Source organism: Canis lupus, chromosome 2, assembly GCF_048164855.1.
Source record: "Canis lupus baileyi chromosome 2, mCanLup2.hap1, whole genome shotgun sequence".
In the NCBI taxonomy this organism is placed as follows: Eukaryota; Metazoa; Chordata; class Mammalia; order Carnivora; family Canidae; genus Canis; species Canis lupus.
Window position 1 is genome coordinate 37,237,539 of NC_132839.1, and position 20,522 is coordinate 37,258,060.

At 47.7% G+C, this 20,522-nt stretch overlaps 1 long non-coding RNA gene and 6 other non-coding genes across 10 annotated transcripts in view; all 7 read right to left on the minus strand.

Annotated features, from left to right (window-relative positions):
- The window catches only part of LOC140615792 (uncharacterized), a 78,127-nt gene that overhangs the window by 36,513 nt on the left and 21,092 nt on the right, over positions 1 to 20,522 (minus strand). The window contains exons 4-10 of one of the 4 annotated variants that reach the window (XR_012016266.1): positions 18,795 to 18,933; positions 17,677 to 17,714; positions 13,045 to 13,187; positions 10,055 to 10,183; positions 7,090 to 7,222; positions 4,051 to 4,186; positions 1,081 to 1,199 (exon numbers count right to left, since the gene is read on the minus strand). This is a non-coding gene — a long non-coding RNA (uncharacterized lncRNA). Of the gene's footprint in view, positions 1 to 1,080; positions 1,200 to 4,050; positions 4,187 to 7,089; positions 7,223 to 10,054; positions 10,184 to 13,044; positions 13,188 to 17,552; positions 18,253 to 18,794; positions 18,934 to 20,522 lie in introns of those variants that run through there. The other 3 variants (XR_012016276.1, XR_012016271.1, XR_012016267.1) reach the window with 3 other exon arrangements.
- Positions 738 to 832, minus strand: LOC140623885 (small nucleolar RNA SNORD116). The gene has a single exon (XR_012023412.1). It is a non-coding gene; the product is annotated as a small nucleolar RNA SNORD116 (small nucleolar RNA).
- Positions 3,708 to 3,802, minus strand: LOC140623874 (small nucleolar RNA SNORD116). Its single transcript, XR_012023406.1, has one exon. It is a non-coding gene; the product is annotated as a small nucleolar RNA SNORD116 (small nucleolar RNA).
- On the minus strand, positions 6,749 to 6,843 carry LOC140623857 (small nucleolar RNA SNORD116). The gene has a single exon (XR_012023389.1). It is a non-coding gene; the product is annotated as a small nucleolar RNA SNORD116 (small nucleolar RNA).
- Positions 9,715 to 9,809, minus strand: LOC140623861 (small nucleolar RNA SNORD116). Its single transcript, XR_012023399.1, has one exon. It is a non-coding gene; the product is annotated as a small nucleolar RNA SNORD116 (small nucleolar RNA).
- Positions 12,685 to 12,779, minus strand: LOC140623867 (small nucleolar RNA SNORD116). Its single transcript, XR_012023403.1, has one exon. It is a non-coding gene; the product is annotated as a small nucleolar RNA SNORD116 (small nucleolar RNA).
- On the minus strand, positions 18,178 to 18,244 carry LOC140623959 (small nucleolar RNA SNORD109A). The gene has a single exon (XR_012023535.1). It is a non-coding gene; the product is annotated as a small nucleolar RNA SNORD109A (small nucleolar RNA).

The window sequence follows — 20,522 nt, forward strand, 5'->3', positions numbered from 1 at the left end:
ACCCACCTGTCCTCTAGACTCCCTGGGCCCTGCCATTCCCATTCTTCCCAGTGGCCAGCAGAGAGGCTACAATCCTTCCCTGAACGTACACCACGAGATTTCCTGGACCTCCTTGCATGTGTGGTGTTTGCGTCTGTGTGTGTGTGCATGTGTTTTTTGTTTTCGTGTGTGCGTGTGAGTCTGTGTGTCTGTCCTTGTCTGGCCCGAGATGAATTCAGGTGCTGTCAAATGCACCGGCCCTACCAGGTGCCTTTCCTGTCTTCCCCCAACCCTGTTCAGCTTTCATTCAGAACTCGGGTCAGAAGTCTCAGGCAAAGATTGAAGCTTGCCCGGACGGGAGTCCATCTGTAACCCCAGGATGCCTGGCACTGAAAATGGGGGCACCGCACACAATGCCAGAATCTCTGGCTCAGTCATTGGCCTGGCTGACGTGCTTTGGCACAGACACTCTCGAGGAGCAGCCAACGCTGCGTATGCAACTCCTAACACTTTACTGTTGTCTTTGCACTGGCTGTCAGAGATGCCGCCAAAGCTCAGCCATGCCACAGAGGCCCACCAAGTTGAGGACACCCACCCTAGGAGAGCACATGTTTTCTGGGTCCTCAGCCCTCCACCATGCTCTCTGATCTCAAGGCCCCTGGGTGGAGATGGTGTTGTTGGGGGTGGTGGTTGTGAGCGTGTGGCATGACCAAGGTGAAGCTGTCCCTCACTCCTCCTTCCCTGGGAGACAACATGCTGGACCTCAGTTTCAGTGAGAACGACAGTAGGGATTTCTCACTCATTTTGTTTAGCTTTTCCAAGGAATGCAGATTGAAGGAGTCATCATCAATCCAAGCACATTCCCGGACTCCTGGTTAATTAAACGATGCAAGCTGAACAGCTCATAGGATCTCCCTGTTGCCTCAGCACCCTCTAGCACCCTGGATACCATCCAGAGCTATGACCCTAAGCAAGAGGCATGGGCAATCCTCTGGGGTAACAATCGCCCCTCGCCATGAGCACAAGGCAACTGCCAGGGCCTCAGGCCAGCCCAGGACCTTCTAGTCCCATCAGCTCACTTTGAGACAATGAAAGGCTTACCTCCTGGTGATCTGTGTGCAGGTTCCCTGTCCTGGGCCACTCTTCTTCCACAGGTCCCACTATCATCTCGCCACACCTCACTAGAAAGGAAGGTCTTTTCTGTGTCGACAGCTCCGCACCTGAGGAAGTGTGGAAAAATTGGGCGAATATGTCACAAATGCACCCAGGCACTCAGGTGGCCTGAGCGTTCCAAATGGTTCTGTGGGGAAACTTTGCATCTGCCTGTGCTGTCTCTCTGTCTCACAGGGCTAGCTGCTCTTCAGTGAGATGCCATGGGCCACGTCATCCCACATGTGGTGATGTGCCTCTGTCTCATGTATGTCTAGGAATTTCTTTGTGAATGCATGACAATGTGTCTGGTAAGGCCACATTCTTTGAGTGGAGCCGAGAGTGCGTCTGTTTATAAGGGGCCTCTGTGGGTATGCTTGAGTGTGTGTGCATTGGAGTGACTCTATGGGTTTATTAGCAGGTGTGCACGTGTGTGCGTGTGCAGGACAAGCTGGCAGGGTGGCTGGCCATGGTTCAGGTACTCATGTTTGGAGTTCATCTCCACAAAGCACATGGCCCATCCGGGTATTCGTGGCCTCAGACCCTGGCACGCAATCGCATGAGAATATGGGATTTATCTCGGGGGGCGGGGCTGCCAAGGCCTGAGACACCAAGTGTCCAAAGCCCTCTGGCAATACATAGCCCAATGACTCTCCTCCAAAAACTCACTTTCGACTGTCGAAGTAACATCGATGTAGACTAGGTCACACCGTTAGCTGGGCTGGGTCCGGAGTGCAGCATGAAACCTCATCGACCACGGGACAAGGCAAGAGCCCTTGTGCAGGCTAACATGACTCAGGTCCTGGGTTCATACCTCAGGCCTCCACAAAACCTATTGAGGCGAGGTGGCCACACAAAGGTCGGACAGATGACCCGTACTGCACACAGCATCATTTGGCTCTTGTTGTGCGTGCACAACAGTCCTAGGCAAGTGATGCCCATGCTACACTGAGAGAGGTGCAACAACCAAGGGAACCACAGGCGCTACCGTCAAGGGAACTGACATTTTCATGGCCATTGTGCTTCATGAGCATGGCCTCTGGAACATGTGCCATCATTAGGTTGCCGCCTCCAGGACCATGTCTTTGAGTCCTCATCCCTGCAGGGAAAGTCACCACTGCCCTCGAACAGGACACCTGTGTCAGGGACTGGGATCCTCCGCGAGACGAGCAACATGCGGCATGTTCTTCACAGGCATCCACATTGTGGGACTCAAGGCAGGGCCAATCCATCGGCAGACACAGGTGCCACACAGTGCTTCTGATGCAGAAGCATGGCCACAGTCCCACAGGTGAGAGGCACACACAAAGGAGGACCGGTGCCTTCCCACAAAGAGGAGGACGTGCGCCAAGCTCCATGACCATGAAATGTGGCTACACCTGACTGTTATCAGGGTCCCTATGGCCTGTCCTGCACGGTCTGCAGGCTATCCCAAAAAAGTCTTGTGGTCACAGAGCAGGAAGTAGCCACCCCAGCACTGAATTAAGGGCCCCCCTGGGTGACACCTTTATACAGGAGCTCCAAACCCAGGAGGCAAGGTCCGCATGGTCAGTGTCTGCAAGGCCAACCGGCAAAGAAGGGCCAGGATGGCAATGGCCTGCATACCTCTCACAGGCACAGAGTAGATGCCCAGGAGAGCCCTTCTTTAGGAAAGTAGTGGCCAGGGGCTCGTCACATAAGGCTCTCGGCACCATCAGCAGGTGGTTTCTTAAGGCTGTAAATCACAGCCCATGTGGAAAGGTGGTGGGGCCCCATACAGCCCACCAAGCACTGACCCATTGGTTTTCAAAACACCATACGAACTTAGGGAGGCCGCCGGCTTCCTGTACCCACCTGTCCTGTGGACTCCCTAGTCATTGCCATTCTCATTCATCCCAGTGGCCAGCAGAACGTCAACACTCCTGCTTTGAACGTACACCACAACTCTCCTGGATCCCCTTGCATGTGTGGTGTGTGCGTCTGTGTGTGTGTGGGTGTATGTTTTTGTGTATGTGTGTGTGTGTATGTTTTCGTGTGTGTGTGCAAGTCTTTGTGTCTGTCCTTACCTGGTCTCAGATTTATTCAGGCATTGTCAAATGCATCAGCTCTACCCAGTGCCTTTTCTGTCTTCCCCCAACCCTGTTCAGCTCTCATTGAGAACTCAAGTCAGAGGCCTCAGGCAAAGATTCCCGCTTGCCCGGATGGGAGTCCACCTGTACACTGGTGGCGCCCGGCCCTGAAAGGGAGGCACTGAGCACACCGCCAGGAGCTTTGGCTCAATCATCAGACTGGCTGACTTGCTCCAACACAGACACTCTCAAGTCCCTCCCAACCTGGCCTAACGCAACTCCTACCGCTTGGCTGAGGGCTGTCTGAGACACCATCAAAAACCAACCATACCACAGAGGACCAACTTGTCATGGACTTCCACCAAAGGAGGGCACACGTTTTCTGGGCCCTCAGCCCTCTGCCAGGCTCCCTGATCCCAACGCCCTTGGGTAGAGATGGCGTTGTTGTTGGTGGTGGTGGTTGCAAACGTGTGGCATGACCAAGGTGAAGCTGTCCCTCACTCCTTCCTTCCCTGGGAGAGACAACGTGCTGGACCTCAGTTTCGATGAGAACGATGGTAGGGAGTGCTCACTCATTTTGTTCAGCTTTTCCAAGGAATGCAGATTGAGGGAGTCACCATCGATCCAAGCACTTTCTCAGCCTCCTGGTAAATTGAACTATGAAGGCTGAACAGCTCATAGCGTCTCCCCGTGGCCTCAGCACCCTCCAACACCCTGGAGACCATCCAGAGCCATGCACCTGACCAAGAGGCATGGGCAATATTTTTGGGGAGCCATTGCCCCTCGCCATGAGCACAAGGCAACTGTCAGGGCCTCAGGCCAGCCCAGGACCTTCTAGTCCCATTGGCTCACTTTCAGACAACGAAAGTCTTACCTCCTTGTGATCCGTGTGCAGGGTCCCCGTCCTGGGCCACTCTTCTTCCACAGAGCCCGCCATCATTCTCCACACCTCACTAGAAAGGAAGGTCTTCTTCTCCATGTCTAAGGCAAGCCTGGCTAGGCCTTTGCACCTGAGGAATTGAGAAGAATTCAGGGGAATGTGTCACAAACGTACTCAGGTGCTCAGGTGGCCTGAGCGTTACCAATGGTTCCGTTGGGAAGCTGTACATCTGCCTGTGCTGTCCCTCTGTCCCACAGGGCTAGCTTCTCATCAGTGAGATGCCACAGGCCCACGTCATCCCACACATGGCAATGTGCCTCTGTCTCATGTGTGTCTAGGAATTTCGTTGAGAATGCATGACAATGTGTCTGGTAAGGCCACGTGCCATGAGTGGGGCAGTGCGTGCATCTGTTTATGAGGGTCCTCATAAAACACTGAGTGTTTGAGTGTGTGTATACCAGTGTGACTCTGAGTTTATTAGTAGGTGTGCACATGTGTGCGTGTGCAGGACAAGCTGGCAGGCTGGCTGGCCGTGGCTCATGTACACATGTTTGGAGTTCATCTCCTCAAAGAACATGGCCCATCTGGGGATCTGTGGCCTCAGTCCCTGGTACGCAATGGCACAAGATGATGAGACTGACCTCGAGGGAGGCTACAAAGGCCTGAGACACCACGTGTCCAAAGCCCTCTGGGAACCCACAGCACAAAAACTCTCTTCCAAAAACCTACTTTTGACCATTGAAACGACATTGATGTGGACTAGGCCACACTGTTACCTGGACCTGGTCTGGAGTGCAACATGAAACCTCTTTGACCACGGGGCAAGGCAACAAAACCTCGTGCAGGCTGGCAGGCTTCGGGTACTCCTGCATGCCTCAGGCCTCCACAAAGCCCTAGTGAGGCGAGTTGGCCACCCAAAGGTCAGCCTGGTGACCCGTCACGCTCACATGACAATTTGGCTCTTGGTGTGCGGGCACAACAGCCCTAGGCAAGTGGTGCCTATGGTACACTGAGAGCCGTGTCTCATCCGAGGGAACCAGGGCCCATTACTGCCAAGGGAAGTGGCATGTCCATGGCCATTGTGCTTCATGACACGGCCTGTGGACACATGTGCCATCATCAGGCTGCTGCGTTCAGGACCATGTCCGTGATTCCTCGTTGCTGTAGAGAAAGTCACCATTGCCCTCTAATGGAACTCCCGCATTGGGGGCTGGGGTCTTCAGCGAGAACAGCACACATGGCATGCTCTCCACAGGTATCCACATTGTGGGACTAAAGGCATGGCCTGTCCATCAGCAGACACAGGTGCGACACTGTGGCTCTGGTGTAGGCATGACCGTATTGCTGCAGGCAAAAGGCACACTACAAGGTAGACCAGTGCCCTTCCCACGAAGCAGAGGATATGGGCCAAGCTCCATGTCCACAACATGGGGCTATACCTGACTGCTATCGGGGACTCTATAGCATATCTTGCATGGTCTGCAGCCTAGCCCAGAGAAGTCTTGTGCCCACAGAGCCACTCCAGCACTGAATCAAGTGCTGCCCTGGGTGGATGCCTTTATACAGGAGCCCCACACCCCAGGAGGCAAGGTCCACCTGGTCAGGGTCTGAAAGGCCAGCCGGCAAAGCAAGGGCCGGCCATGGTGGCAATGGCTGGAAAACCTCTCACTGGCAGAGGATAGATGCCCAGGAGAGCCCTTCTTCGGGAAAATAGTGGCCTGGGGTACAATAGACAGAGCTCAGAGTGCCATCACCAGGGAGCCCCTTAAAGCTGTAAGTCACAACCCATGTGGAAAGGCAGTGGGGCCACACAGAGCCCACCATGCACTGACCCATTGGTTTCGCAACACCATCAGAATTTAAGGAGGCCACCAGCTGTATGCACACACCCCCATTCTATGGACTCCCTGGGCCCTGTCATTCCCATTCATCCCAGTGGCCAGGAGAGGGTCGATACTCCTGCCCTGAACATAAACCACGAGATCTTCTGGACCTCCTTGCATCTGTGGTGTGTGCGTGTGTGCGTATGTTTGTGTTTGCGAGCCTGTGCCTGCGTCTGCATGTGTGTGTATGTGAGAGCATGTATGTGTTTGTGTATGTTTGTGTGTGTATCCGTGTGTGCATGCAAGTCTATGTGTCTCTGTCCTTTTCTGCCCTGAGATGAATTCAGGTGCAGTCAAATGCACCGGCCGTACCTGGTGCCTTTCCTGTCTTCCCCCAACCCTGTCCAGCTCTCAGCTGAAAACTCGGGACAGAGGCCTTGGGCAACGATTGCTGCTTGCCCAGAGAGGATTCCACCTATAAACCCACGGGGCCTGGCCCTAAAGGCAGTCACTGCACACACTGCAAGGAGTTCTGGCTCAATCATCGGCTTGGCCGTCTTGCTCCAGCAAAGATGTTCTCAAGGCCTCCCAAACCCACCTAACACAACTCTTACTGCTTGCCTGCTGGATGTCTGAAACACCACCAAAGGCCAGCCATGCCACGGAGGACCACCTAGTCGAGGACTCCCACCCAAGGAGGGCACATGTTTTCAGGGCCCTCAACCCTCAACTAGAGTCTCTGATCCCAAGGCCCTTGGGTGGAGATGGCATTGGTGGTGGTGGTGTTTGTGAGCATATGGCCCGATAATGGTGAAGCTGTCCCTCACTCCTCCCTCCCACTGTCTCCTTCCCTGTGGAGACAACGTGCTGGACCTCAGTTTTGACGAGAACGACAGTAGGGAGTTCTCACTCATTTTGTTCAGCTTTTCCAAGGAATGCAAATTGAAGGAGTCATCATCGATCCAAGCACTTCCTTGGCCTCCTGGTAAATTGAACTATGCAGGCTGAACAGCTCATAGGATCTCCCCATAGCCTCAGCACCCTCCAGCACCCTGGAGAACATCCAGAGCTATGTCCCTGACCAAGAGGCTCAGGCAATCCTCTTGGGAAGCCATTGCCCCTCACCATGAGCAAGCCAACTGGCAGGTCCGCAGGTGGGCGCAGGACCTTCTAGTCTCATCAGGTCACTTTGAGACAATGAAAGGCTTACCTCCTGGTGATCTGTGTGCAGGTTCACCTCCCTGGGCCACTCTTTTTCCACATTCCCACAATTCTCTCTCCACACCTCCGGGGAAAGGAAGGTCTTCTCTGTGTCAATGGCAAACCTGGCTAGGCTTCCACACCTGAGGACGAGTGGAGAAATCGGGCAAATGTCTCACAAATGCACCCAGGCACTCAGATGGCTTGAGTGTTCTGAACAGTTCCATGGGGAAGCTTTGCATCTGCCTGTGCTGTCCCTCTGTCCCACAGGGCTAGCTGCTTGTCGGTGAGATGCCACAGGCCCATGTCATCCCACATATGGCGATGTGCATGTCTCATGTGTGTCTAGGAATTTCCTTGTGAGTGCATGACAATGTGTCTGGTAAGGCCACGTGCCATGAATGGAGCCGTGCATGTGTCTGTTTATGCGGGGCCCTCTGCGGGTGTGTTTGAGTGTGTGTGCATCAGTGTGACTCTTGGTTTATTAGCAGGTATGGTGTCTGTGTGTATAGAGCAGCCTGGTGGTGTGGCCAGCTGGGTTGAGGTACTCATGTTTGGAGTTCATCTCCTCAAAGAACATGGTGCATCCAGGTATCTGTAGCCTCAGACTCTGGCACGCAATGGCACGAGATGATGCAACTGACCTTGGCCTAGGCTGCAAAGGCCTGAGACACCACGTGTCCAAAGACCTCTGGCAATGCATAGCACAATGACTGCTAAAAAAACCAGTTTCGACAGTCAAAGAGACTTTGATGAGGACTAGGTCAAGCGGTTAGCTGGGCCGAGTCTGGAGTGCAGCAAGAAACCTCAGTGACCATGGGGTAAGGCAACGAGTTCTTGTGTAGGCCGCCAGGCCTCAGGTACTGGTTCCACGTCTCAGGGCTTCACAAAGCCCTATGAGACGAGGTGGCCACAGGAAGATTGGCCCGGCGACCCATCACACACACACACAATTTGGCTCTTGGTGTGCCGGCAGAACAGCCCTAGACAAGCAGTGCCCATGCTACACTGAGAGCCATGCAACAGCTGAGGGAAACAGGGGTGCGCTACCACAAAAGGAACTGGCAAGTCCAAAGCCATCATGCTTCATGAGCACGGCCTCTGGGAACACATGTCATTAATTGGACTGCCACGTCCAGATCCATGTCCTTGATTCCTCCACTGCAGGGAAAGTCACCACTGCCCTCGAACAGGACTCCTGCATCGGGGGGCTAGGATCCTCAGCGAGAACAGCAACATGCAGCATGCTCTTCACAGGCATCCACACTGTGGGACTCAAGGTAGGGACCATTGATCGGCAGATACAGGTGCCACCAGTGGCTCCGTTGCATGGGCATGGCCACAGTCCCACAGGCAAGAGGCACACACAAAGGAGGACCAGTGCTCTTCCCATGAAGAGGAGGATGTGGGCCAAGCTCCATGGCCACAACACGGGGCTGCACCAGACTTCTATCAGGGTCCCTGTGGCCTGTCCTGCATGGTGTGCAGGCTAGCCCAGAGAAGTCCTGTGCCCACCAAGCAGGAAGGGGCCACCCCAGCACTGAATCAAGGGCCTCCCTGGGTGGACACTTTTACACAGGAGCCCCGCACCCCAGGAGGCAAGGTCCACACGGTCAGGGTCTGAAAGGCCAGCCGGCGAAGCAAGGGCTGGACAGGTGGCAATGGCCAGCATACCTCTCACAGGCACAGGATACACGCCCAGGACAGCCCCTCTTCGGGAAAGCAGTGGCCAGGGCATGTTAGAGCTTTCTGCACCATCGCCAGGTGCCCCTTTAAGGCTGTTAAGTCACAGCCCATGTGGAAAGGTGGTGGGGCCACACACAGCCCACCTAGAACCAACCTGTTGGTTTTTGCAACACCATCCGAATTTAGGGATGCCGCCGGCTGTCTGCACCCACCCATCCTGCGGAATCCCTGGGTCCTGCCATTCCCATTCATCCCAGTGACCAGTACAGCGTTGACATTCCTGCCCTAAACGTACACCACAAGCTCTGCTGTACCTCCTTTCATGTGTGGTGTGTGCATTTGTGTGTTTGTGCATGTATGTGTTTCTGTATGCATATGTCTGTTTTCGTGTGTGCGTGCAAATTTGTGTGTCTGTCCTTGTCTGGCCTCAGATGAATTCATGTGCTCTCAAAGGTATCATCCCTACCTGGTGCCTCTCCTTTCTTCCCCCAACCCTGTTCAGTTCTCATTGAGAACTCAAGTCAGAGGCCTCAGGCAAAGATTGCCACTTTCCAGGATGAAGTCCACCTGTAACCCCATGATGCCTGGCCCTGAAAGGGGGTCACCGTACACACCGCCAGGAGCTCTGGCTCAATCATCAGCCTGGCCGACTTGCTCCAGCAAAGATGCTCTCAAGGCTCTCCCTACCCCGCCTAACACAATTCCTACTGCTTGGCTGCTGCCTGTCTGAGACGCTACCAAAGCCCAGCCATACCACGGAGCACCACCTTGTAGCGGACTCCCACCAAAGGAGAGCACACGTTTTCTAAGCCCTCAGACCTCTGCCAGGCTCTCTGATCCCAAGGCCCTTGAGTGGAGATGGCGTTGTTGGTGGTGGTTGTTTGCGAGCATGTGGCCCAACCAAGGTGAAGCAGTCTCTCACTCCTACCTTCCCTGGGGGAAACGTGCTGGACCTCAGTTACAATGAGAACGATGGTAGGAAGTTCTCACTCATTTTGTTCAGCTTTTCCAAGGAATGCAGATTGAGGGAGTCATCATCGATCCAAGCACTTTCTTGGCTTCCTGGTAAGTTGAACTATGCAGGCTGAACAGCTCATAGCATCTCCCCATGGCCTCAGCACCTTCCAGTACCCTGGAGACCATCTAGAGCTATGCCCCTGAGCAAGAGCCTGGCCAATCCTCTCGGGGAGCCATCACCTCTCATCATGAGAACAAGCCAACTGGCAGGTCTAGGCTGGCCCAGGACCTTCTAGTCTCATTAGCTCACTTTGAGACAACGAAAATCTTACCTCCTGGTGTTATGTGCAGGTTTCCCATTCTGGGCTATTCTTCTTCCACAGGTCCCACCATCATCCCTCCACACCTCCTGGGAAAGGATGGTCTTCCTCTCTGTGTCTATGGCAAGCCTGGCTAGGCCTCTGCACATGAGGAAGTGTGGAGAAAATGGGCCAATGCATCACAAATGCACCCACGTACTCAGATGGCCTGAGCGTTCTGAATGGTTCCGTGGAGAAGCTGTGCAACTGCCTGTGCTGTCCCTCTGTCCCACAGGGCTAGCTGTTTATCGGTAAGATGCCATGGCCCACATCATCCCACACATGGCGATGTGCCTCGGTGTCATGTGTTTCTTGGGATTTCCTAGTGAGTGCATGACAATGTGTCTGGTAAGACTACGTGCTATTAGTGGGCCATGTGTACGTCTGTTTATGAGGGGCCCTCTGTGAGTGTGTTTGAGTGTGTGTGCATCAGTGTGACTCTATGGGTTTATTAGCAGGTACGCATGTGTGTGTGTGCAGGGAAGGCTGGCAGGCTGGCCGGCTGTGGCTCAGGTGCTCATGTTTGGAGTTCATCTCTGCTAAGCACATGGCCCATTCCGGGATTCGTGGCCTCAGACTCTGGCACACAATGGCACGAGATGACACGATTGATCTCGGGAGAGGCCGCAAAGGCCTGAAACACCACATGTCCAAAGTCCTTAGGCAACGCACAGCAGAACGACTCTCCTCCAAAAACTCACTTTCGACTATCGAAGTGACATCAAGGAGGATTAGGTCATCTCGTTAGCTGTTTTAGTTCTGGCCTGCACCATGAAACCTCCCTCAGTGACCATGGGGTGAGGCAATGAGCATTTGTGCAGGTCGGCAGGCCTCAGGTACTGGCTTCATGCCTCAGTCCTCCATAAAGCCCTATTGAGGCGAGTGGGCTACCCAAAGGTTGGCCAGGCGAACCGTCCCCCTCACACAACAATTTGGCTCTTGGTGTGTGGGCACAACAGCTCTAGGACACTGAGAGCCAAAGAACAGTCGCGGGAGCCAGGGGAGGGCTACCACCAAGAGAACTGGCATGTCCATGACCACTGTGCTTCATGTTCTCGGCCTCTGGGAACACGTGCCATCAGTCAGGCTGCCGTGTCCAGGTCCATGTCCTGGAGTCCTCATCGCTGTAGGGAAAGTCACCACTGCCCTCGAAAGGGACTCCCGTTTCGGGGGCTGGGAACCTCAGAGAGATGAGCAATACACGGCATGTTCTCCATAGGCATCCATATTGTGGAACTCAAGGCAGGTCCCATCGATCGGCAGACACAGGTCCAACACAGTGGTTCTGGTGCAGGGTCATGGCCACAGTATCGCAGGTGAGAATCACATACAAAGGTGCACTGGTGCCCTTCCCATGAAGTGGGAAGACGTGGGCCAAGCTCCATTGCCACAAAACAGGGCTGCACCTGACTGCTATCAGGTCCCTGTGGCCTGTCCTGCATGGACTGCAGGCTAGCCCAGAGAAGTCTTGTGCCCACAGAGCATGAAGGAGCCACCCAAGACACTGAATCAAGGGCTTCCCTGGTTGGAGGCCTTTACACAGGAACCCCTCAGTCCAGGAAGCAAGGTCCGCATGGTCAGGGTCTGCTAGGTCAGCCAGCAAAGCGAGGGCCGTCCAGGGTGGCAAAATGTGGCATACCTCTCACAGGCACAGGTAGATGCCCAGGAGGCCCTTCTTCAGGAAATCAGTGGCCAGGGGCCCATCCGACAGAGCCCTCGTCACCATCGCCAGGCAGCCCCTTAATGCCTTAAGTCACAGCCCATGTGGAAAGGTGGTGAGGCTGCACACAGCCCATCTAGCACTGACCCATTGGTTTTCGCAACACCATCTGAACTTAGGGAGGCCGCTGCTTCCCGCACCTACCCATCCTGTGGACTCCCTGGGCTCTGCCATTCCCATTCATCCCAGTGCCAGCAGAGTGTCGACACTCCTGCCCTGAAAGTACATCACGAGCTCTTGGACCTCCTTGCGTGTGTCGTGTGCGTGTGTGTGTTTACATGCCTGTGTAAACACATAGTGTATGTGGGTGTGGGTGTATGTTCGTGTGTGCGAACTTTGTATGTGTATGTGTCTGTCCTTGTTTGGCCTGAGATGAATTCAGGTGCTGTCAAATGAACCGGCCCTAACTGATGCTTTTCCTGTCCTCCCCCACCCCCATTCAGCTCTCAGCTGAGAACTTGGGACAGAGGCCTCGGGCAAAGATTGCTGCTTCCCTGGATGGGAGTCCACCTGTAAATCCATGGTACTTGACCCTGAAAGGGGTCACTGCACACACCGTCAGGAGTTCTGGCTCAACCATCAGCCTGGCCGACTTGCTCCAGCAAAGATGCTCTTGAGGACCTCCCAACCCTGCCTAACACAACTCCTACCGCTCGGCTGCTGGCTGTCTGAAACCCGCCAAAGCCCAGCCATGCCATGGAGCACCACATAGTCGAGGACTTCCACCCTAGGAGAGCACATGTCTTCTGGGCCCTCAGTCCTCCGCCAGGCTCTCTGATCTCAAGGCCCATGGGTGGAGATGGTGTTGGTGGTTGCAAGTGTGTGGCTGGACCAAGGTGAAGCTGTCCCTCACTCCTACCTTCCCTGGGGGAGACAATGTGCTGGACTTCAGTTTTGATGAGAATGACAGTAGAGAGTTCTCACTCATTTTGTTCAGCTTTTCCAAGGAATGCAGATTGAGGGAGTCATCATCGATCCAAGCACTTTCTCGGCCTCCTGGTAAACTGAACTACACAGGCTGAACAGCTAGCTCATAGGGTCTCCCCGTAGCCTAAGCACCCTCCAGCACACTGGAGACCATCCAGAGCTATGCCCCTGAGCTATGCCCCTGAGCAAGAGGCTTGGGCAATCCTTTTGGGGAGCAATCGCCCCTCACCACAAGTCACAAGCCACTTAGTAGGCCCGCAGACCCACCCGGCGTTTCTAGGTCCATTGGCTTGCTTTGAGGGAATGAAAGGCTTACCCGCATAGCAATCCATGTGCAGGCTTCCTGACCTGGGTCACTCTTCTTCCACAGTTCCTTCCTTTCCATCATTCCTCCACACCTCCATGGAAAGGAAGGTCGTCTTCACCGTGTCGATAGCAAACCTAGCTAGGCCTCGGCACCTGAGGAAGTGTGGAGACATCAGGTGAATGTGTCACAATGTACCCAGTCGCTCAGATGGCCTGAGCGTTCCTAACGGTTCTGTGAGGAAGCTTTGCATCTACGTATGCTGTCCCTCTGTCCCACTGGACTAGCTGTTCATCGGTGAGACGGCACGGGCCCACATCATCCCATACAAGGGGATGTGCCTCTGTCTTACATTTGTCTAAGAATTTCCATGTGAGTATATGAAATTGCATCTGGTTGGGATTCCTGGGTGGCTCAGAGGTTTACCACGTGCCTTCGGCCAAGGGAGTGATCCTGGAGTCCCTGGATCGAGTCCCACATTAGGCTCCCTGCATGGAGCCTGCTTCTCCTTCTGCCTGTGTGTCTCTGCTTGCACTCTGTCTCTATCTCTCATGAATAAATAAATAAAACCTTAAAAAAAAAAGAAATGGTGTCTGGTAAGGCCACGTACCATGAATGGGGGCTTGCATGTGTCTGTGTAAGAGGGGCCCTCTGTGGGTGTGTTTGAGTGTGTGTCTTCAGTGTGACTCTATGTGTTTATTAGCAGATGTGCGTGCGTGTGCGTGTGCGTGTGCAGGGTAGGCTTTCAGGCTGCTTGGCCATGGTAGAGGTGCTCACATGTGGAGGTCATCTCCGTAAAGTGCTAGACCCTTACGTGGATCCCTGGTCTCATGAACTGCCACCCAGCATCACGAGATGACGTTTTTAACATAGCGGGTGGCTGCAAATATCCAGAAAATCCATGTGTCCAAATCCCTCTCCTAACACACAGCACACTGGTTCTCCTACATACATCTGCCTGTTATTGTGCGATGCTGATGTGCACTGGGATATCCTGTTTTTCCGGGCGCACTTATATCACTTGAAATCTGAGTGACCATGGGGCAAAGCAATGTGCCCCCTGCAGTTCAGTTGACCTAGGTTTCTTGCTGCAGGCCTGAAGCCTCCTGTAGGCCCTCTTGTGGCAAGTTGGCCATGGTAAGGCAAATCAGGAGCCCCGTCTCTCCCTGTCTTGGCTATGGCCCTAGGGAGGCAGGCAAAACAGACCACTGATAGCACTTAGAACAGCTGAGTGAACTGAAACACCTATAATTAATTATATGATAATAAAAATAAAGATTGTTATACCACAATAATATAATATCTTAAATATGAAATTTCTCAATATCTTTGCATAAAGCAATAGAAAATTTGATATGTAATATTACTAATGGAAAATAATTAAAGTGGAAAAATTATCAATCTCTAGTTATTCCTGATGTAACTTTGAAATGCCTGTGTTACAGAAACAACCGTCTTTTTTTTTTTTAATTTTACGCTATACCATCTTGATTCATCACATCACCACCCTCTTTCAAATTGCAAGTGCTATGGACTTAGCTAGTTAGGCCCATAAATTAGAGAATGCTCTTGACATATCCTAAGAACATCAGTCTTCTGTCCCTAGGTTACACATAGTCTAGTGAACAATATTCCTAGGAAATATATTATAAAATTTGACGTTTTATGCTATATTTTAAACTCTCTGTTGAAATATAATATAGATACATGAAAATGTATGTTTATATTATAGACGTCATGAATTTGCATCTTAAAAACCACAATTTTTCAATAAACAGATCTGGAAACAAACACTACTAGCATCATAAAAACCACCCAGCTATCTTTCCACATGACTATCTTTTTTTTTTTTTTAATTTTTTTTATTTATGATAGTCACACAGAGAGAGAGAGAGGCAGAGACATAGGCAGAGGGAGAAGCAGGCTCCATGCACCGGTAGCCCGACATGGGATTCGATCCCGGGTCTCCAGGATCGCGCCCTGGGCCAAAGGCAGGCGCCAAACCGCTGCGCCACCCAGGGATCCCCTCCACATGACTATCTTGAAGAGTTATGACTATCTTCTTTCAGCTATTTGTTAATTCCTTCACCAACACACTATAGTGTTTCCAACAGTTTTCTAGTAATCTTTAAAATACCAGTGTGAGTTCTCTGACTTAACAACTTTTTCATTATCTCTTTTGCTATTCTAGTTCCTTTACCTTTTTTTTAAGATTTAAATTATTCGAGAGAGAGAGAGAGAGGAAGAGACACAGGCAGAGGGAGAAGCAGGCTCCATGCAGGGAGCCCAACACGAGACTAGATACCAGGTCCCCAGAATCACACTCTGGGCCGAAGGTGGCACTAAACCGCTGAGCTACCCGGGCTGCCCACGTTCCTTTACCTTGAATATGAATTTTAGAATTACCTTGTTGATATCTACAAAAAGCTTACAATGTTTTTAATTTAGATTGTATTTAATCTACATTAGAGATTGGGATAATTGACCTCACAATATTGAGACTTATGATCCATGAATAGAATATATCTCTATATTTACTTATGTTGTCTTTCATAGTTTTAATCAGTGTTTTTGCAGTTTTTTTTTCAGAGATATTGCACATATTTTATTGCATTTTATTACAGAAGTAGCTCATTTTCTATGATATTATAAATGGGATTTATTTCACATTCTAATTGTTCACTGCCAGTATATAGTAACAGAATTTATTGTTTTTATATTGACTTTGTATCCTGCAAACTTGTTAAACTCAGTTTTTAATTCTGGGAATGATATTCTTGATTCTTTGGTATTTTATAACAGAGAAAATTCAGTTATCTACAAGTAAACTTTGTTTCTTACTTTCTGGTTTTTATGCCTTTAATTTACTATTCTTGCCCTCTTGCATGGGTTATGATTGTACAGAAAAATATAAGCAGAAGTGATGGGAGAGTTCACTGTTGTCTTGTTCCCAGTCTTAGGGAGAAAGTATTTCTATTTAAAACACACTTGGTGGTACATTTTTATTTATTTCTTAATTATTTATTTTAGCATGCCAGTGGAGGGAGGAGAGATGGAGAAGAAGAGAGATCGTATGTCAAGTTGACTCTCTTCTGAGCATGGAGCCTGATGTTGGGTTCAATCCCATGAACCAGAGATCAAGACCTGAGCTAAAACCAAGAGCAAGACACTTAATCAACTGAGCTACCATGGTGCCCCTGGGTTGTACAGTTTTAATACCGGCCCTTACAGCATATTTCTGTGATATACTTCTATACCTTGATATGGAAATGATGCATGGCAAATATATATTTAAGTAAGTATTATATAAATATACAAATGGAAAAATATACATGTGATTATTTGTAGGATCATATTTATTAGACAAAAATATATTCTAGTGTTCCTATCATTTACATTCATCCTCAAATTTTTTCTTAATATATATATTATTAATAATGGAAGTTCTGGAATCTACATCAGATTCTAGTAGGGCTTTTTTACTTTCTGATATTACAATTATTAGTGTTCAATGGTATTTTACTCATTATTATTATTAAGCTCATTTGAATGACCTTGCTAGATTCTGGAGAAAAAATACTCTCATTAAAATACATACATAAATACATAAATATGAAGAGAACACAAAAATAATTACTGATTGAAACAATGTGTGACAGAAACTTTGTCAAGAAAAAAATTTAACTCTTCCTAAAATATTAAAGACCAGGCCCCAGGCAACATTAAACATTCGATGTGATCATCCTAAGGAAGATAGACTATTTTCCTTATTGAAGGATATTTCAAATTATACAAAATGATTAATAATTTAATGTATGAAATTTCATTATTCGTTCACTTGATTATTCCAACCTAATATCTTTCATGACACAAACACTATATGGAAAGTTGGACTGTTTCAAAAAATAATTTTGGGTTTGGTTCTTTATGTTTTAAAATGATGGGCTTAGGGGGTATCTGGGTGGTTTAGTCGGCAAAGTGTCCAACTCTTGGTTTTGGCTCAGGTCATGATCTCAGTGTCATGAGATCAAATCATGTGGGGCTCTGTGCTCAGCCTAGAATCTGCTTGAGATTCTCTCCCCCTTGGACCCTCCCCCTTCACATGCTCATAAATAAATAAATAAATAAATAATCTTTAAAAATGAAATAAAATAAAATGAAGGCCTTAGAAACATCTCATAAAATTAACATATAATTTTTTATACCAAAGAATGAAAAAAAATAATACAAATTGACATAAAATCATAATGATGCAAACAGTAACATTAATGATCCATAACGATCTTGTATATCTGACCAAAATCATCTGACTATGATAATCTTAATCACAGAGTTAACATTGTCAACCATAATAATCTTTAAGGAAACTCCCAAGCATAGTTTAATTTCATAAAAGAATATTTCACTGGAATACAAAATTAAAACAAATCAAATATTTTCCAAAGTTCTACATTTGTCAGTTCACACAGAATTCAAATAAAATAAATTTAAAATTTGGATATAAGCGTGGAGACACTCACCAAAGATAATGACACAAAATGAAGATATTATCCAATAAGTCATTGAAAAGATGAACTCAGAGAGCTCAGCATGTGGTAAAGAGCACATGATGTGAATTTTAAGGATGTTGGCATAGATACTCACTGCTCTTCTCTGAAGTGGAGGATTTCATTCCATCCTGTCTACCTCAGGAAAACATGACAGAAAGAAAAGAGAAGATATTATCTCTGAAAATTCTCTACCATGAAAAATAATAACACTAAAATTGTCTCCATTGTCAATTTTTAATATAGATAAGCAATGTTTCCTTCTTTCAGCCAACACTAATGGAATTTTCAGTACCTATATTAGTTCTTTTACCTCTTAATTCAATCTTTCCTCTGTTTCATCATTTATTACTCAAGAACATGTTTCACATATACAAATATCTATCGACAACTCTATGTTCAAAGTGAGCAAAATGAAGCAAGGGCGTGGTCATACAGCATATCTAAAGTTGCACACTGTCTCATGAGATAGGAAGTTAATGCTTTGCTGCAAAATTAATAAAAGGCATGCCCAAGGGATAGTGTTTTGTCATTAAGGTCATGAAATACAGCCAGGCTTTGAGAGTCTTATTTGTCCTAGAAGAGGGGCCACTCGTCTGGACCTCAGATTGACATCTGGAATGAGTCCCTCAGCATCCTCAGACAATTGTGATCATCATTGATCCAGACAAACATCCTCCCAAACAAATAAGCATTTCCATAGCCAGGCTTATTTTCTTCAGGTTTATCTGCTGCATTATAAATAAAGAATAGTAAATGGATATTTTATTAATATCTGAACAACCGAACTCTAATGTACATAGAACAAAATGGATGTGACCTTGTATTTTTCTAATAAAATTACATAAATCCTTTTGGGAAAATTTAAAAACCAGTCAACTAAAATTTCAAGGAGAAATGGAAAGGTATTCATAAATGTCCTAGTAAATAAGGTGTGATTACAGTACAAATATGAGTAAAAACAGCTACTTTGGATATGCCAATAATTTAAAAATAAATGAATAAATATTTTGTTACATTTAATTTTCTTTAAAAGATTATTTTCATATACTATAAAATGGTATAGAAAGGTAATACATCAATGATTCCCAGGATTATTCAAGTTACTTTCAAAAGAGATTTTTTATTCAATAAAGTAAACAAATAATAATGACTATTGCTTTAACAAAGTAGGCACACTCATGGGACAAGAAACCTATTATCAAAATAGTCTACCTTGGGCTTCTGAAATAATGAGCCCAGAGAACCTGAAGTTCTGACATCACTGGCCACAATAGAAACAGATTTTTGAAAGCATCAGAATAACTGCTCATCTCTCCTCCCTAAAGTATGTTAAGTTGTTCCAGTCTTTGTCCTGCAGCAAAACATCACAAATAATATGTTAGATCAGAATATACATGAAATTCACTTAATAATAAAGGACAATCATTTGTTCTGTACTCATTGTCATACTGGAATCCCCATACTTCTAGTCCCTACCATACATAGCATCCAAGTCCAAGCCACAGTTGCTTAGCCATCTTTGCCAGTTTATGTCTTCACTTATTTCCCCTCTGAATTATTAACTCTGCAAATAGTCAGTAATCCTCTCTATTATGCTATGTAAATTAGTAGCATGATGATATGAGCACTGGGTGCTATATGCTGGCAAATTGAATTTAAATAAAATATAAAAAAATTAGCGGCACATTAATTTTCTCTTTGAGAAATTCTAAAATTGTATTCTCTGTCTCTGAGACAGAACATAAAGACTCCTAACTCTGGAAAATGAACTAGGGGTGGTGGAAGAGGAGGAGGGCAGGGGGTGGGGGTGAATGGGGGACGGGCACTGAAGGGGGCACTTGTGGGATGAGCCCGGGTATTTTATTCTGCATGTTGGCAAATTGAACACTAATAAAAAATAAATTTATTATTAAAAAAATAAAATAAAATAAAATTGTACTCTCCCAAATAAAGACTATAAAAATGCTAATTGTTGGGTAAAGTGAAGGGCACATGACAAGTGTGTTTTAAGACTTATATTCTCAAAGTAAGACATAAGAACTTCAAAAATCTATTACAAACAGGGGTAACTGGGGTGGTTCAGCAGTTGAGCATCTGCTTTCAGGTCGTGATTCCAGGGTCCTGGGATTGAGTCCTGCATCAGGCTCCCTGCAAGGAGCCTGCTTCTCCCTCTGCCTATGTCTCTCTCTCTCTCTCTCTCTCTCTGTGTGTGTCTCTCATGAATAAATGAATAAATCTTTAAAAAAATATCTATTACAAACAACATATAAAAACGGATCGAACAATGGTATAATTTTTCTAAAAAACATTAACAATTTCATAAAATAATGGAAATTATAAAACAGAACCAAATCGAAAAGAACATCAGAAGGGCAAGACATAAGAGGACTGAAAACAAGCATGGCCAATCTACTCAAAACAGAATGTAATTAATAATCCTAGGAAATCATAGTTAGGCTAAGCAGAGGTCTTTTAAGCATAAATGCTTGCAAGTAAACTGGGAAATTCAAAGTGTTAGGTACAAGGAGCTGGACTTCAGACATTTCGCAATAGGCAAAACTATAAAAACAATGGTTGCAATAGATTATGGAGTAGAATGAGGGGTTGATTACAAAGGAGTGAAACAAAGAAAAATTTTAAGAGTAATAGAACTCCTCCATATCATAATTGTGGTGTTAGATATACTAGTCTATACACTTGTCAAAGTCCATATAACTGCACATGACAGAGTGAATTTTACTGTAGATAAAATAAAAATAAATTAAATAAAAGGTTCAAATATAAAAATGAAAACAGGCTGGAACAGAAACATACTCACTTCACACTCTCCTGTATTAAGCCTGTGTATTTATTAGCAGGCACACACCATTTAACCAAGGAACAAGATATTCATAGATTAAATACTTAATACATGCAAGACTGGTAGAATTCAAAACCACA